Genomic DNA, 17,672 nt, shown 5'->3' with positions numbered 1-17,672 from the left:
CCCCAGTGCTAGTCTTAGAACTGCTCTCGTTGGCCCTGGCCAGCTTCTTCCCAGCTGTCGGGTCTCCAATTGGCCCCCCGGAAGGTCTGCACAGAGCCAGGAACCCAAAGGACAAATGCAGCTAATGAAATCTAGTCTGGGCTCTGGTGTCTGGCACCAGGTCAGCAATGGGGATATAAAAAACCCAGACATCACCTCATTGCTGTTTCATCAAAAAAGGAGCCTTTCTTCCAGCATATCCCTGCAGAGGACAAATTCCTGCTGGTAGTGTGGCTGGGAGGGAGCAGAGAGAGGAGAGAATGTGGGGAGTTCTCACAATCCTGGGAGCCAGAGGGCAGGTAGCCCAGGGCATCACAACAGCCCTGGGACCTTGGTAACCGTACAACCACACTACTGGGCACTGTGTGGGCACCTGACAAGCATAAGCCCCTCAATCTCTCCTCAAACCCTGTGAGGAAGATACTGACACCTCCTTCTAACCAGAGGTGAAGGGACCTGTCCATGGTCACTGAGCTACAGTCAGAATCTGTCCCCAGTCTGAGTGACTCCAGAGCCAGTATTCTCTGCTACCAGGGAGCCAAGAGACCAGGGGCCTAAGCACAGCGCTCGTCAAATGCTGTGTGCGACCTTGGATAGGTTTGAGACCTGTCCTGGGGGTTTCAGTTACCCCTCAATGATTTTCAGAGGAAAACTCCAGGCTATAACCTTTTCCTCCAGGATAGCTCTTCCACAGGTTTATGTGTGGGGCTTTCCTGGAAGGTTTGGTCCGAATACAGGCCTCCTGATGGCCTCAGAAAGACAATTAAAGCAGAAACAAACAAGCCCTTGCCCCCTGAACCAGACAGTCTCCAAGAGCTATATCAGGAAGGTTCTTTCAGTCCCAGATGGATACACAATGTGCTGTTTCTAGGGGCTAACCCTACCCTACCAGCTCCCCTGGCCCTGCCTACTTGGTCCACCTAGCTCAGGGTCTTCATGGCTTCTCCTCTGATCCCTGCTCTGGAGGACCCTAGGTCCCCTCATGCTTGCTGAGTGCTGGTCAGAACACTGGGGCCCCTGTAGGCTTATCAGGACTCCTCAGCAGGGCCCTCCCAGGGCAGTGCCCCAAAATGACTAGGCAGAGGTGGGACTCCTCACCACCCCTAAGCCTTGATCCTCTTTTCCTTTTCCAGTGTTCAGGGTCACTGCCAGGGCAGCAGGTCCAAGGTCATTTCAGGAAAAGCTATGGATCCAGAATTTTATGCTAAATCATCCAGTTGTTAACTGTTGAGAACTATACTGGTCATTTTTTTTTTTTTTTAGTAACTTAGTTACTTTTTAAAAAAAAAGATTTTATTTATTCATTATAGAGAGGAGAGAGAGAGAGAGAGAGAGAAGGGGGAGGAGCAGGAAACATCAACTCCCATATGTGCCTTGACCAGGTAAGCCCAGGGTTTTGAACCACGCAACCTCAGCGTTTCCAAGTTGACGCTTTATCCACTGCGCTACCACAGGTCAGGCCTATACTGGTCATTTGTTATGTGATTTCAGACCTATTCTCTGCCTTTCCTCTGCTCTGCTTGGCATGGAGTGGGGGGTGGGGTGGGGTGGGGTGTAATGGGAAAGAGGGAGGCAGACTGCTGTGAACTACATTTCCCAAGCTCCTTTGCCAATTAGCTCTCTGGTTAGGTTCAGCCAATAGGAAGCAGTGGAGACTGGCAGGTGGGAAGACGCCAGGTTATTTCCCCACTTTCTGTGAAGTATCAGTGGACTTTTTCTGATTGATATAGCAACTAATTCAAATCCTCTTTTTTCCCCATATTTTCCCTTTTTTTTTGTGACAGAGACAGACAGACAGATAGGGACAGACAGACTGGAAGGAAGAGAGATGAGAAGCATCAATTCCTCATTGCAGCACCTTAGTTTCTCATTGATTGCTTTCTCAAATGTGCCTTGACCGGGGCGCTACAGAAGACCAAGTGGCCCTTGCTCAAGCCAGCGAGCTTGGGGTCAAGCCTGGTGAGCCTTGCTCAAACCAGATGAGCCCACATTCAAGCTGGCAACCTTAGGGGTTTTCTTAAATTTAAAAAAAAATTTTTTTTTATTTGTTTATTTTTTTACAGAGACAGAGAGTGAGTCAGAGAGAGGGATAGACAGGGACAGACAGACAGGAGTGGAGAGAGATGAGAAGCATCAATCATTAGTTTTTCGTTGCACATTGCGACACGTTAGTTGTTCATTGATTGCTTTCTCATATGTGCCTTGACCGTGGGTCTTCAGCAGACCGAGTAACCCCTTCCTGGAGCCAGCGACCTTGGGTCCAAGCTGCTGAGTTTTTTGCTCTAACCAGATGAGCCCGCGCTCAAGCTGGCGACCTCGGGGTCTCGAACCTGGGTCCTCTGCATCCCAGTCCAACGCTCTATCCACTGCGCCACCACCTGGTCAGGCAAATTTTTTTTTAAATTTTTACAGAGACAGAGTCAGAGAGAGGGATAGATAGGGACAGACAGACAGGAACGGAGAGAGATGAGAAGCATCAGTCATCAGTTTTTCGTTGCGACACCTTAGTTGTTCATTGATTGCTTTCTCATATGTGCCTGACCGTGGGCCTTCAGCAGACTGAGTGACCCCTTGCTCGAGCCAGAGACCTTGGGTCCAAGCTGGTGAGCTTTTGCTCAAACCAGATGAGCCCTCACTCAAGCTGGTGACCTCGGGGTCTCAAACCTGGGTCTTCCACATCACAGTCCGATGCTCTATCCACTGCACCGCCGCTTGGTCAGGCTTCCCCATATTTTTTTTATCTTATTTTTATTAATTTTAATGCAGTGACATTGATAAATTAGGGTACATATGTTCTGAGAAAACATCTCCAGATTATTTTGACCTTTGATTATGCTGCATACCCCTCACCCAAAGTTAAATTGTCTTCTGTCACCTTCTATCTGGTTTTCTTTGTGCCCCTACCCTCCCCCTCCCTCCCATATATATATATATTTTTTCCTCCCATATATAAATATATATATATATATATATATATATATTTTTTTTAACAGAGACAGAGAGAGAATCAGAGTGAGAAATAGACAGGGACAGACAGACAGGAACGGAGAGATGAGAAGCATCAATCATTAGTTTTTCGTTACGCATTGCAACACTTCAGTTGTTCATTGATTGCTTTCTCATATGTGCCTTGACCACGGGCTTTCAGCAGACCGAGTAACCCCTTGCTTGAGCTAGTGACCATGGGTCCAAGCTGGTTAGCTTTTGCTCAAACCATATGAGCTGCACTCAAGCTGGCGACCTCGGGGTCTCGAACCTGGGTCCTCGGCATCCCAGTCCGATGCTCTATCCACTGCACCACCGCCTGGTCAGGCTCCTCCCATATATTTTTACTGACAAAAATTCCCAGCCCTGTGTCCTGTCTGCTACCCCACCCAGCTTCCTGTTAGTCCCCTCCCCCACTCTTCAACCCTGTGCTTACATCCCCTACTGTCCTGCCTCCCAGTGGGGGCAAATTCTTGCCATTTGGCTTCTCCCCGGAAGTGTCTCCCCTGGGAGTGGAGTGGGGATGGGGGAGGCCCTTGGAGTATGCATACCCAAGAACACCACAGAACTGGGCACCAATAATAATAATAATAATAATAATAATAACAGCAGCAATAATAATTCCACCTAATGTTTATGAACACTCAATTCCTTCTGCATGTAGGAGAAAAGTAAGAACTGAGGGCCCTTTGGTCCTGCTTCTTAGGGGTCAGATAGAAACTTGGAAAAGCTCAGAGCCTCCATAATTAAAGAGCCAAACTACCGCTTATCTCAGGCCTACCACATTCCCCAAACAGTTTCTGGTACTTTGTCTTTTAATCTTCATGATTGTCCTGAGGAAACAGAGGCTCCTGAGGGAGGTAACTCACCTGGTTCCGTAGCCAAAAGAGGTGGAGCCAGGACTCAAACCCCAAAGACCATGGTTGCCCTGACCTGCACTCACATGCCCTCTGTGCTCACCCCAGCCTCCCTGCCTTTGCGTGGCCTGTTCCCCCACACTGGACCGACTCCTTGAGGGATAATAAAGTGGGGATCAGACTAGGCTGAAGGGATCCCTCACAGCCTGCCACACTCTTCCCTATCATAAGGTGGGGCTCTGGATCAGTGCCCTGGCTCTGCTGCAGCTAGGCAGGCAGCTCAGCCAACTGCTGGGGTGGCACAGTTGCACTGGGAAGGGGACCTAGAGTGGTGCTATGGAGGCTTTTGATGGTTCCACATCTCTGCCAGGGCATGGTGGGCACTCTGTGTCAAGCCCTGGGTCTCTGTGGGTGACAGAGCATCTCATAGGCCTGGTTTTAAACCTAGCTGTGAATAACGTACACCCAGGTTTTTCTGTGAACACTCAAACCTGCCCTGAAGGATACTTAAGAATCACCTGGGAAGAAAGTCGATAATATTATAATAACTATGCATGGTGTCAGGTAGGTACTATATAAATGTCTAACCACTATGCTGATTACCTGAAACAAATATAATATTTAATATCAACTGTAATTGAAAAAAAAATAATAATAGAAGAATCACCCTAGTTACTTCCAGAGTAGAACCTGAGAGACTGGGGACAAAGAAGGACAGGGAGACTTCACTGTCTACCCTTTGGGCCTTTGGACTTTTGAACTATTAGTAAATAATTTTAAATTTTAAATTCTGGTTTGGTAAATCATTGATGTATGACCTTGAACAAGTCACTGAACTTCTCTGAGCCTCTATTTCCCCATCCGTAAAATAGAGTTAATTATAGCACTTACTTCATAGTGTAAGGGTAAGGCATAAATGAAAGCATGTGTAGAAAGGGCTTAGCACTATGTCTGACACACAATAAGAGCCCCTAAAATGGGACTACAATTATTTTATTATCATTATTGGCTATTTGCCAACAGAGGGTTACTGCCACAGTACTCTGCCAGCTTCCAGGATCTCATCCTTGAGATGGAGGCTATTTTGGCAAATGCCAGCTCAGTCCCCACTAGCTCTGTGACTTGGGCAAATGATGTCATCCCTCTGTACCTCGGTTTCTTGCACTAGAATGCATAAAGAAGTGGAACAACAACTTGATGTCTCTCTCTCTAAAATCAGTTTTAAAAAATGTAGTCATTAAACATTTCCCAGTGACCTCTGTACCACATATGGTGTCGGCACAGGAAGTGCAAGGTGAGGCTGAAAGTGAGGGGCTTGAACTCTGGGGGGAGACAGACACACTAACAGATGCTTACAACAAGAGATAAGTGGTGGACGGAGGAAATGGAGCTAAGAGAGGCCAGCAGAGAAGCCTCACAAAGCCCGAGATGGGGAGGGCACAAAAGAAACTTTCCTGGAAGAGGTACTGTCATAGCTGAGCCCTGAAAGATGACAAGGGGTTCAGAAAAGGCAAGAGAAGCAGTAAGGACAAAGCCTGGAGGTATAAGACCCAATGGGTTGTTCCAGAACAGCAAGAAGGAGGCTTGGCCCTGAGGGCAGTGGGAAACTGAGGACAGCCCAGTTTCAGACCCCAGCTCTACCACTTATCAGATGTGTGACCTTGGGCAAGTTATTTAACCTCTGTGTGCCAAGTGAGGCAAACAGTGTCATCCCATACAGTTGTGAGAATAGGATTTTATTTATTTATTCATTCATTTTAGAAAGGAGAGAGAGAGAGAGAGGAGAGACAGAGAGAGAGAGGGGGGGGGGGGAGCAGGAAGCATCAACTCCCATATGTGCCTTGACCAGGCAAGCCCAGGGTTTCGAACCAGCGACCTCAGCATTTCCAGGTTGACACTTTATCCACTGCGCCACCACAGGTCAGGCCAGTTGTGAGAATAAAAGTGAGTTAATTCATGTAATGTGCTTAGAGCAGGGGCTGCCACACAGCCTTGTTCTGCTCTGTCCTCCGTAGGCCTAGGCGTGCAGCAGTCTTCAAGGAGGGAATGCTGACTAAATATTTGCTGAGTGGACAAAGGAGCAAACAGGCCACTAAGCTCTTGGACAATCCCGTGCCCCTTTGCTGACCCACAGGGTTGGGGTGTGCTCTGGCCTTCCCACTTCCTGCTCGCCACAAAGCTGGGAGCACACAGATAAATTTCCTGGAGATACAATGATCCCCCAACAAACTACCTTGGCCACAAAATGACCATCGCAGGTTGATCCCCCATATGACCCTTTCTGCAGGAGCCTGGACTTGACAGCTAGACTGGGCTTCAAAGGGTAAGGAGACTCTTGTTTATTGCTAGTGTGACCCAGGGATCCACCTCCAACTCAGGTCTGACTCTCACAAGTTCATGGATGAGGAGACTGTGGCTCAGGGAGGTGGGGTCTGCCCGGGTGGGTAAGAGGAGTGGAGGGTCCCACCCAAGGCTATAGCACTGCAAAACTGGGCTTTTCCAACATCCCCATCACCTACCCTGTCTTAGCTCTCTCCAGTTTGCCTGGCCTGGTTGCCAAGGTCTCTGTTCAGACACAGAGGAGACTCAGTTCCAATGTGAAAGAGTCAGGTGGAGAGTTAAGGGAAATAAGTATGGGTGTCAATGATGACACTTTCAAGATCATTCACAAATGAGGAACTGAGGCCCAAAGAGATTCCTTAAGCTACTCCAGGCTGCCCAGCCCATCCATGGCCTACCCCTTTACCCCAGGTGCCCAGCTGTCTGCAAATGGGAACCAGGAAATAAGGACCAAGAAGGAGTGGTTTGTGGGCAGTTCTGCTAGAGCAGGGGTAGTCAACCTTTTTATACCTACCGCCCACTTTTGTATCTCTGTTAGTAGTAAAATTTTCTAACTGCCCACCAGTTCCACAGTAATGGTGATTTATAAAGTAGGGAAGTAACTTTATAAAATTTATAAAGCAGAGTTACAGCAAGTTAAAGCATATAATAATAATTACTTACCAAGTACTTTATGTCGGATTTTCACTAAGTTTGGCAGAATAAATCTTTATAAAATAACTTACTATAGTTAAATCTATCATTTTATTTATACTTTGGTTGCTCCGCTACCACCCATCATGAAAGCTGGAATGCCCACTAGTGGGAGGTAGGGACCAGGTTGACCACCACTATGCTAGAGAGAGACCTGAGGGAGCCATAAAGCAGGCACTGCGGCTGCAGGTCTGGAGCAGAGACTATTGCCCTACAGGGGAAGCACTCCCCTCCACCCAAATCTGTGCCCTCTGCCCACCATAATGACACGGATGCTGGATGCTGCAGAGGATGCTGTGACTTGGCTGAGTCCCTAGCAGGGCTTGCAGCTCTGCAGAGGGAGGAACGTGGGAGGAGATGCTGAGTCGGCCTCAGCACACCCAGCTCCAGCCGCAGTGAGAGCAGAACACACAGAAAGGTCCACTGGGGATGGCCTGGTGACCTACCCTGCAGCTGGCAAAAGGAAAGGGCAGAGAAGCTTCAGTTTCCTACCTGGTCAGGCCCCCAGGCCCATGGGGTGATACTTTTATTGGCTGGGGCTGGAGAAAGGCGTAGGAAGGGAACCTAACTATATGGAGGAGAAGGGAAGCTCTCCAAGCCTTGGGGCTGGGTCTGAAAAGTCAAATGCCAGGAGGGGACGTTCAGGCCCTGCCCTAGAGGAGTAGATGGTCTGGGGCAGGGACAGGGGAGATGTAACCCTGACACAATTCAACATGTGATAAGATAGCTGAGGAGGCATCTGATACATAATACTCATGACATTAATGAGAGCAATAATGACAATAATGGTTCCCATTTATTAAGTATAGACACCAGGCCACTCATAGTCAGCTTCAGCGCAGTATTTTCCTCCATTTTACAGATGAGGTAACTAAAGCCCAAAATGACAAGATGATGGACTGCATAGCTAGCTTGCTCCATCCAAGACCTGGAGACCCTGGTGCCCCTTCTCCCAGACTCAGAGCTCCAAGTGGGTAGGGCTCTGTCTTGGTCCCTGCTCTATGCTCTGCCCCATGCTTTAAATGAACTCTGCACTCAGTGCTAAGATGAATGACTGCACAAAGCCAGTCCCACTGGGGGCAGAGAGAGGGAACATCCAATCCCTCGCCCTTCTCCAAGTAAGTAAAGACATACACCCAACCTTGCATCTGTATCTGGCAAAACCCGTGGTCTGACGTGAGCCTTATGGTATCTCAAGAGGTGGCCAAAGCCAGGAAAATAACCCCATTTCACAGATGAGGAAACTGAGGCTCAGGGAGGTCATGGTCTATATTATTAATACTGGTAGATTTTTGTCATTTCCCCCTATGCCATCTGCTTTACAGGTCAAATGTCTCAATACAGTATAGTGGGTAAGATTGTGCACCACTGCTTTGGCCACTTGTGAACTGGTTGACCTTAGACTAATCAATACTCTGTGACTCTAAGCTTCCAAAGCCTCATCAGTAAATGAGGGATGGCAAGAATATTACCTACCTGGGGTGAAGTGGAAATAGCACATGTGATGGGTTTCATGCAAAGCCAGGCACTAGTGGCCCTGGCCAGTTGGCTCAGCGGTGGAGTGTTGGCCTGGCGTGCGGGGGACCCGGGTTAGATTCCCGGCCAGGGCGCATGGGAGAGGCGCCCATTTGCTTCTCCACCCCCGCCCCCTCCTTCCTCTCTGTCTCTCTCTTCCCCTCCTGAAGCCGGGGCTTCCTCTCTCATCAGGGCGCTGGGGATGGCTCCTTGGCCTCTGCCCCAGGCGCTGGAGTGGCTCTGGTCAGGCGGAGCGTCGCCCCCTGGTGGGCAGAGCATCGCCCCTGGTGGGCGTGCCTGGTGGATCCCGGTGGGGCGCATGCGGGGAGTCTGTCTGACTGTCTCTCCCCGTTTCCAGCTTCAGAAAAAAAAAAAGCCAGGCACTAGTAAGTGCTCAATAAATCTGAGCTATTGCTGTCTCTTGTTACTTCCATGGCCCTGTCTCTTGCCCTGGTTTAGCAGGAAGGGGCTGGTCTCCACCCTCCAGAGCTCTCCCCTCACGGGTGCTAATGCAGCAACGAAAGGAGTAGCTCTAATTTCTCGGTGCCTGCCTGGGGATGAAATTTCTGAAAATGTTGGATGAAATCCTAATTTTTGCAGTCGTGGAAGCGTCCTAGAAGAGTCTCCATTTCACAGGTGAAGAAACTGAGGTCTGGGGAGGCGGAGGCTGCCATCAGATGCACAGACGCACGGATACAAGCACAGGGCTTGATAACCTGGTGTTCTCACCTGTATGGGGTTCCCAGGGAACATCCCTTCTGCTCTGCACACGATGGCTGTTGGGAAACTACTCACGACGAAGTATGCGTTGGAAACCAAGTCCTCCGCCACCCTTCCATGTTCTCGCAGGATGCCTCTGACCCAGCACCTCAGAGACCAGCACCGCTTCTCCGAGCCGGAGTCCCCCGAAGAGCACAGGGCGATGTTCGGATGCCTGAGAGCGCGTTCCGGCGTTCCTGAAGCTGGGGGGCGGGGCTGACGCCCGCCGCCGCCTGCAGAGGGCGCGATTCTGTCAAGCCTGAAAATCAGCCTAATAATCGAAAACAGGTTCTGTCGAATCTCGGAAACTCCAGTTTCTTTTTCTGGAAGATGGATTTGATGACGTTTTGTGAGGCTCCAACTGGACCCTGGTAAGTTTGTGAAGGGAATTAGCAAGTTACTTAACTTGCCTCTGTTTATTCATCAGTAAATAGGGATAACTGTACCTTCTTCCTTCCCTGAATATAAGAATTGCAAACTGTGGGAAAAATACATAGAAAGGGCCCTGCAACTTCTAAGTGCCCAGTAAACATCAAGGATTGGGATAATGGGCAAAGCACACTGCTGAGCTAGGAAATAACGTCCACGTCTTGGTTCCTGCCCTCAAGGAGCTCCACCACAGAATCAAAAGCAGGACGCTGGGCGTGCAGTGAAAGCACTGGGCCAGGTCAGGCTACCACTGACCACTGGGGCCTCAGCGGCCTCATCTACACCGCTGATGGGCTCTCAGGCCCTCTAACATGGCTTCCTTCGAGTCTGGCCTGTGAAACACAGCCCAAGATGGCTCATAATTACTGTAGAAGAATCAGGTAGAGTTTATAGGAAGTTACCCACTACCTGGTATTTATTCATTCAACAAGCTTCACTGAGCCAATACTCTGATATCAGGCCCTTTGGATGCAACATTGAATATAAGACAGGCCTTGCCCTTGTTGAGCTTAAAGTCCAGTGAGGAGACAAACAGCTCTTTAGAATATGGCATTAGGGCCAGAATGAGGGAAAGGCAGGGGGCTGTGGAGCCCAAAGAAAGCAGCTGTCAAAACCCTGGGGGTCCAGGAAATCTTCCTGAAGGAAGAGGTAACACGGAGTAGCTGAAGGATAAAGAGGAGTTGTGTGAAGGGGGAGGGTGTGACTATTGGGGTGGTAAAAGGATTTTAGACAAGAAGCTCAGGGTGAGAGAGAATATGGAGAATTCAAATTTTATGGAAATAAAAAGAATTTTATGGAGCTGGATCTGAAAGGTAGAAGAAATTGGGGCCGAGAGAGAGGTGGGCAGGGGAATGGGCATATCAGCTCACTGCCCATTCCATCAGCCCTGCCTCTCCTAATCCACCATGAGAGAACATTCAGTGTCCTTCTGTTGTGCTTCAAGTGTTATGCCCCCACCATTTGTTCACCCACTGCACACACATCCTGAGCTCCCAGGTGCAAGGACCCTGTACCCATGGGCTCAGGGTCTAGGAAGGGTCAGAAAGCACAGGCACCAGAGACTCCAGGACACACCATCACCAAAATTCCAGGACATCCACTTAGTTAATGAGCAGGAAGAACCAGGAAGGAGAGGACATGGAGGCCCAGGAGGGCTTGGACTGGACAGTTGAGGGAGGAAGATATTCTTGGGAGCAGTCCAGTCATGAGTAAAGATAGGGAGGTGGGACAGGGTGGTGTCCTAGAGCCAGATTCCAAAGATTTGTGTTTGGCAAGTAATTTAACCTAACATCCTCAATTTGCTCACCAAAGCCTCTTTGAGTGGATGTGACATTTAAATGAGATAATACCTGTAAAAAACTATACACATTATAGCTCAATTGGTGAACTTGGAGGGTTGGTTGAGGCCAGACCAAAAAAGCAGTTCTGCTGGAGGGACAAAGGCTCAGAATGCCTGTTCCCAGACCCCTCCACCAGAAATTCTGGTGGACCCAGGAATTTGCATTGGTGACCAACACAGAGGTAAAATTATTTACATGTTAATAAAAAGCATGTTATCACCACTTACTCCCCCTAAAAGACAGCAAAGACCTCAAAGTCATCTTTGTCTCCTCCTTTCTCCACCACTTACCTCCCCAGAAGCCAGGAGACAGTTCAGGTGCCCAGCAGAACTTTCACCAGTATGTGTGCCTGAGTCCCCAATCCAGGTCTGCCCTGGGCTCCTGCAGTCTTCCATCCATGGCTAGCGTCTGGTTTAGAGCCGAGGAAGAGGTTTTAGAAACCTGGCCTGTTTCCCCCCTGCTGATGTTTGCTGCTTTTGGGTGATGCCAGGCTGCCACCAGGCCATGTGCTCTCATGCAGCCTGACTACAAAGCAAACAGGCTAGGGTGCAGCTTCCCCCGAGCAAGGCAAGCTTCATGTCCAGCCAGCCCGGGGTTGTGTCCACTTGCAGGGGCCTCTTTGAAAGCCCAGTAATGCCTTGTTTACCTGCCAACACTGACCATTAAGAATAAACTTTTAGGGCCTGACCTGTGGTGGTGCAGTGGATAAAGCGTCAACCTGGAACGCTGAGGTCACCGGTTCAAAACCCTGGGCTTGCCTGGTCAAGGCATATATGGGAGTTGATGCTTCCTGCTCCTCCCTCCCCCTTCTCTCTCTTTCTCTCTCTCTCTCTCTCTCTCACACACACACACACACTCTCTCTCTCTCTTTCCTCTCTAAAAATTAATAAAAGAAAAATTAAAAGAAAAGAATAAACTTTTATCCAACAGATAATTCTCTCCTTAAATCCCAACATTCCCATTTAGAAAAGGTACTATGGATTCACCTCTCCAGAATAAAGATGAAGCACACTGAAACCTTTTTTTTCTTAGAGCAAGTATAGATACTGCAAAGTGCAGAAGCCCTATTGGCAGCCAAGCCCCTCCACCCCCCTGTTCTGTGACATTGGCAGATCATGTGCTTTCTCTGACCTCAGCATCCTATTCTGCATTGGAGGATGACCCTGCAGACCTAGTGGGTTTGTGGCAGATGCCACGTATGTAAGCAGTCAGCACACAGCTAGCAGGTGCTCACCACACAGAGCAAAAATGTTGCCAAAATAATCTTCTTGATGACTCAAGATCTACACTGTGAACACCGATCATGACTTGTGATTGCTTTCTGCTTATATTTCCTCAGGCTGGATCATCAAGAAAGCTGAGTCAACCATCATTTCAACTTTCTGACTGTATTGTCTGGGAAGCTTCCTCCCTCCAAGGCAAGGCCAGTTCTCAACCCACCTTACTTCCATGAAGGGCCCAGAAGAAACCCCCAGAGCAAAGTTATAGCCAGCTGTGATGGAACCAGGAAAGTGAGGAGTCTAGTCTGGAGCAGTGGTCCTGTGGAGAACCAGCAGGACCGAGGTGGTAGCACAATCTTATAGTTGAATATAACTGCTGTGGAGACCAGCAGACCTAGAATCCCAGATCTACCATTTACTAGCTATGTAACCTGGGGCAAGTTAGCCAACCTCTCTGGGCTTCTATTTCCCAAACCAAGAAGTGGGGGCAGTTTTACTTAATAGTGTTGCAGGAATGACAGAGACCACGCAAAAAAGCAGAGACACCTCCCCTCCTTAGATGAGAGCCTTTATTCCTACCGTTGCCTAACCTCTTGCTTTCCATAACAAGAGCAGGACAGCATGCTTGCACTAGAATGCATAAAGAAGTGGAACAACAAATTGATGTCTTTCTCTCTCTAAAATCAATTTTAAAAAATTTAGTCATTAAACATTTCCCAGTTGCAAGCATTAGAGCACATGTGAATTATTAAGCCTCACCCAGTTGCTAGAACTGGTTCAGTAGGAAAAACCAATGAACCATCTACCTCCCAGTCTCAGGAACCACAGATTGAGAATCATTCACCCATAATTGCCCACAAAGGACACTAGAGTAGGGGAGATGGGGCAGAACTGTAAATCTACTAGCTCCCAACCTTTGAAGCAGAATTCAGCCATTCATCACATGCCCGCCCAGGGCAGCAGATGGTAGATGAGAAGGCAAGCAGGCCTGCTGCAGGCTTTTATCAGCTATGGGCTGGTCCCCTGGTGGTTAGACTGTAGGTAGTTACCAGAAGGGGGAGCTTATGCAAAACTGCACGTAGTTCAGTTTTTGCTGTTTGCTGCATAAACAGAGCAGGGAGAGGGAGGCTGCCTCCACCTTACTATGAATCAGATTCAAGTCCTTAAAAAATAGGACACTTCTAAGGAGGAGGGACAAAAAGGGAAGGCAGGAAGGGACAAGGAGGACAGAGAAATTGGGGGTGGAGGGAGAAGAAGGAAGAATGTGATGGGAAAGAAGGAACAGAAAGGGGAAAGGGAAAGTGGAGAAAGGAGGGGGTAGAGAAGGGGAACAGAGAATATGAGGCATGATGAACATTAAAGGGGAAGAGAGACAAGGAGAAAAAAAGATGTTCAGTGCTTTATAGATGCAGAAAATCATTGCTGAACTCAAAAACAAAAGGTAGTATGAGGTACAGGGTGTTTGCAGGCAATGGAGTTGGCAGGGCTTGAGCCCCAGGAAAGGTCACTGATCACACAGTTGGGGCTGGGAGGACCGAAGCCTGAGGGTGGGGGCTGTACTTTCAAGCCCACTTTTTAGAGTCATTCTGAGGTGGTCTCCCTCCAAAGGCGCAGCAGGCCGGGAACTGTCCAGGGCCCTAGTGCTGAAACGTTCCTGTGATGCTCTACGTCTCGTGCAGGGCTGCACAGTCCTTCAACAACTACTTGTTAAGTACTTACTGTTGCAGCCATTGTGTCAAGGGCTGGGTAAATCAGCAGTGAAGAAAACAGACAAAAATCCCTACTCTTATGAATCTTACATTCTATGGGAGGTGACAAGACAGAATTTCCTGTTAGAAAAGGTCAAGTTCTATGGAGAAAACCAAAGCAAGAAAAAAAAATGAGTTTAACAAATGTACCCCAAACCAGTGATCACATTCTGTTCCCAAGAGAGGTCACACAGTGGTACAGGATGCCAGGCTGGGAAGTGAACCCCACATAAAGGATGTGTGGACATTGGGTCACAGAAACTCTGCTGGACAATCTGTCAGAGACCAGAGCTCGACCTGAGCCAGCGGCCTATTCTCCACTGTGTCAGAGAAATGGGTTTCCACCATGTGTGTCTAACACCTGCTTAGGCCTGGACAATTTGAGACACTGCCACCTGGTCAACTCAGGCAACTTACACCCTCACTCTGGCCTCAGTTTACTCATCAATAAGATAGAGACAATGATCCTTACCTAGTGAACCAAGTTTAAGGAGGTACCAAGGAGAAAGCAGTGGCTATACACATGGAAGGAATTTTCCTCCCTAGGGTCTCATTCTTCAGAGACCACAGTGCTCACTACAGGGTATTCCTGTAGATACTGAATGAATGGAGTAACAGCAATGCTTGACTGGCATTCACAGAGCTGGGCTGCTTTATCCTTTACACTGCAACCCCATTGCTGAAGAGCACTCACCTTGGAGTGTCCAGGAACTCAGATGGCAGCCCATGGACAGCAGGGGTAAGGTCCAATTCTGAGTAGGTCGTTCAGTGTTGGTCACTGTGGGAGACCAGCAGACCTGGAATCCCAGACCTGGAGGCTGGAAGAGCCTGCGGTCTAACATGTTTAGAGAACCTGGCACACTCGACTCACTCTGGTAGATTCCCAATGTTTGTCACCTAGTACAGGCTCTAAGAGCCCTATTTACCCCTGAAACTCCCTTTTTCTTTCCTTTTTGGATGAACACTTATCATCATCCTGAAGAAGATGCCTTGGGAAATGCTGAACTGGGATTTGGGAAAGACCTGAGCATCCCTGTCCCAGGGAGAAAATGTTAGAGTTTTTTTTGTTCTATAACCTGTGTTTACTATGTGCCTATTACATAGCAATACTCAGTAAACATATGGTGGATGGATGAATAAATGAGTATGTTCTTCTACTTGCTTCCAAATAGAAAGAATTGAAGGGAGGAAGGTGAAAGTGATGTGAGGACCCAGGACTCAGGGCAGAATCATTTTTAGTCCCCTCTAGACCATAAGTTTGGCAGGAGAACTGATGGTATTTATCCACATAATGACAGTGCAGAGGTGTGATCTAGTGGTTTAGCACTGGGGACCAGAGGGAACAATGAACTAAATGTGAGAGTGAAGGAGGCCAGAAATGGCTTCCTGGAGGTGAGCCTGAAGGGGCCTTTGGGGGAGTGAGCTGAGAGCTCCTACCCTTGTGTCATTTCTCCTGCCACATCATGCCTGGGACTTCTTGCTTGGAAATCCACAGGCAGCTGCTATCTCATGGTTGTGGCCCCTGGCCTTGACAGAATCCATCTTGGCCCCCTTCTCTCTTTTACCTGGCCCCTCCCAACACCCTCACTTGCTGTCAGCTGCGTGTCAGCCTTCCCACACCCAGAGGATGCCTCTACATTATGCAGTGGAACAAGACTCTAATGGTAAAATTACAAGCAGAATGACAAGTAAATGCGGAACCATATGAAAGCAAGGGGACCCTGCCTAAGCCCCCCCCCACACAAAGTACCTTCTCAGAAGCCTCAGAGCAGATGCTCACCTCCATCCTCCCAGCACCAACTACAAACCAGCCCCTCTTTCCCCCTGCAAACCAGATAATGCCTGGATCTTTAAATAGGGGGAAAGTGCTTCATCATGTTCTGCTTCTTCATGCATAACCAGAAACTCCCTTCCCCCTTCTGCGTCCTTCCTAGCGCACTCTCCTTCCAGTAAAACGTGGTTAAAGGGACAGCACCATCACTTCTCCATCACTCAGGGTGTGCTTAGAACCAGGGGGCTGGGAATAAGGTGGAGGGCAAAGAGAAAGGAACTGGCAGAGGATTCTTCTGAGGGATCAGTCTGTCCTCATCTTGGGGGTTCCACAGAAGGAAAACCAATGTAAATTGGGAAGGTTGTGGGGGTTGAGATAACTGCCTGAGGGAAGCTCAGATCTGGGGGGAGTCTACTCTTTAGGGGATCCCTTCCTAGTATCCATCATCCCCTGGGGGTCCTTTCAGCTCCCAGTGGAGGAGTAGGACAGCCCATGTGTGTGAGGGGGAAAACTTAACAGAAAACAAGGGACAGGACCCCTAGCAGAAAGTCGAGGGGCTGGGCCTTTGGTTCCCTTTGTGATCCTGCCAGACCATTCACCCACCCCTTCTTAGTTCCCCATCTGCACAGCACAATAGTCAGGCAAGTGGGATATGCATACCTCTTTCCCACGTAAAGGCAGAGTTAATTAACCCCTTTCTCCCTGACAAGGAGCAGGCCCTGTCCCTGGTGCTGAAGCGCCATCTGCAGCGCAGCCCCCTCTCTGAAGGCATTTGAAATTAGCCAAAACTGAGAAAAAGTTAACACTGGCCATGGCAGGGACCCCTCACCCAAAGCTCAAGGACCCCTTTTCATACTTGACCCTCTAATAAGGCTTATGGGGATTGAAGGACTTTGGTACTTTAAAAGCACCCACCACTTCCCTGGGGGTGAGAAGGGATGTCTACTGGGGCACCAACTTATCTGTTGTGGGAGTGGGGAAGAGAGACCAAGTTGAAGCTGAAGTAGAAAAGGGAAAGCTAGAAAAATGAACTTCCTACTTGTGGGAAAGCAGCTGTCATATCCAGAGGCAGCGTGTGGGTTCCCCTCCCCCAATTCAACCAGAGTCCTCCCACCCACCCACGCACCCAAGCCAAAGCTGCTTGGGGGTCTTAAGTTGCAACCTGTCCCAAGGTAAGCCCCCCTCTGTGTACAGATGAGAAAACTGAGGTGAGGGTCAGGGAAGACACAACTTGTCCAAGGTCATTTGTCTGGCAAACTGGAGCTGATCTCAGGAGGAAGAGGCTGGCCTGAGTGACTACTATACACCTGTCACTTCCCCCTACCCCATACAGAAGCCAGCTCTCCCAACTTTGTGCCCAGCTCCCAGCAGCACCCCACCCTGGGTTTTCTGACCCTCAAACTCAGCCCAGGTCCCTCCTACCTGTGCAGGGAACCCTCTGCCCCCTTTACTGAGGGCCCTTCTTGCAGGGGCCAGCTGCAGGGTTCCCCACCTCCTATCCTGAGGAGACCACAGTGCCCCCCTTCTGGGCTTCCCTCTCTCCCCCAATTAAGAGTAGCCTTGCCGCCATTCTCAAACTCCAGATCCCCCTCCCCCATTCCGGAGTGGCTGCAGAGCTTCTTGAGCCTTCTCCTAGTGGCCCCTCTGGCTATTAAGGGAACAGTGAAACTCCATTTAGAGGTCCTCTATCTCTGCCCTCTGTAGTGGCGATCATGCCTCCATTCGAGATTACCTTGCTCCCTCCCCTATTCCGGAGCGGCTGCAGACACTCTGCACCCCTATCCTGAAAGCCTATTAAGAAAATCTTGCGCCCCCATTTAATGCAGGTATCCCTTCATCCTACTGACTTTAGTCTTCCATCGCTTTATCCCTAAGGCACCCTGCCCCAATTCCCATGAGCTCTCCTTGTCCTCTTCCCACTTCGGTCCCTTTCTCTTATTCCGAAGACTGTAGCAGGGTCTTCCGATTCGCGCACG

This window comes from Saccopteryx bilineata, chromosome 2 (assembly GCF_036850765.1).
Source record: "Saccopteryx bilineata isolate mSacBil1 chromosome 2, mSacBil1_pri_phased_curated, whole genome shotgun sequence".
Classification (NCBI taxonomy): domain Eukaryota; kingdom Metazoa; phylum Chordata; class Mammalia; order Chiroptera; family Emballonuridae; genus Saccopteryx; species Saccopteryx bilineata.
The sequence above is the reverse complement of the archived record's forward strand: the minus strand, read 5'-3'. Positions refer to the sequence as shown.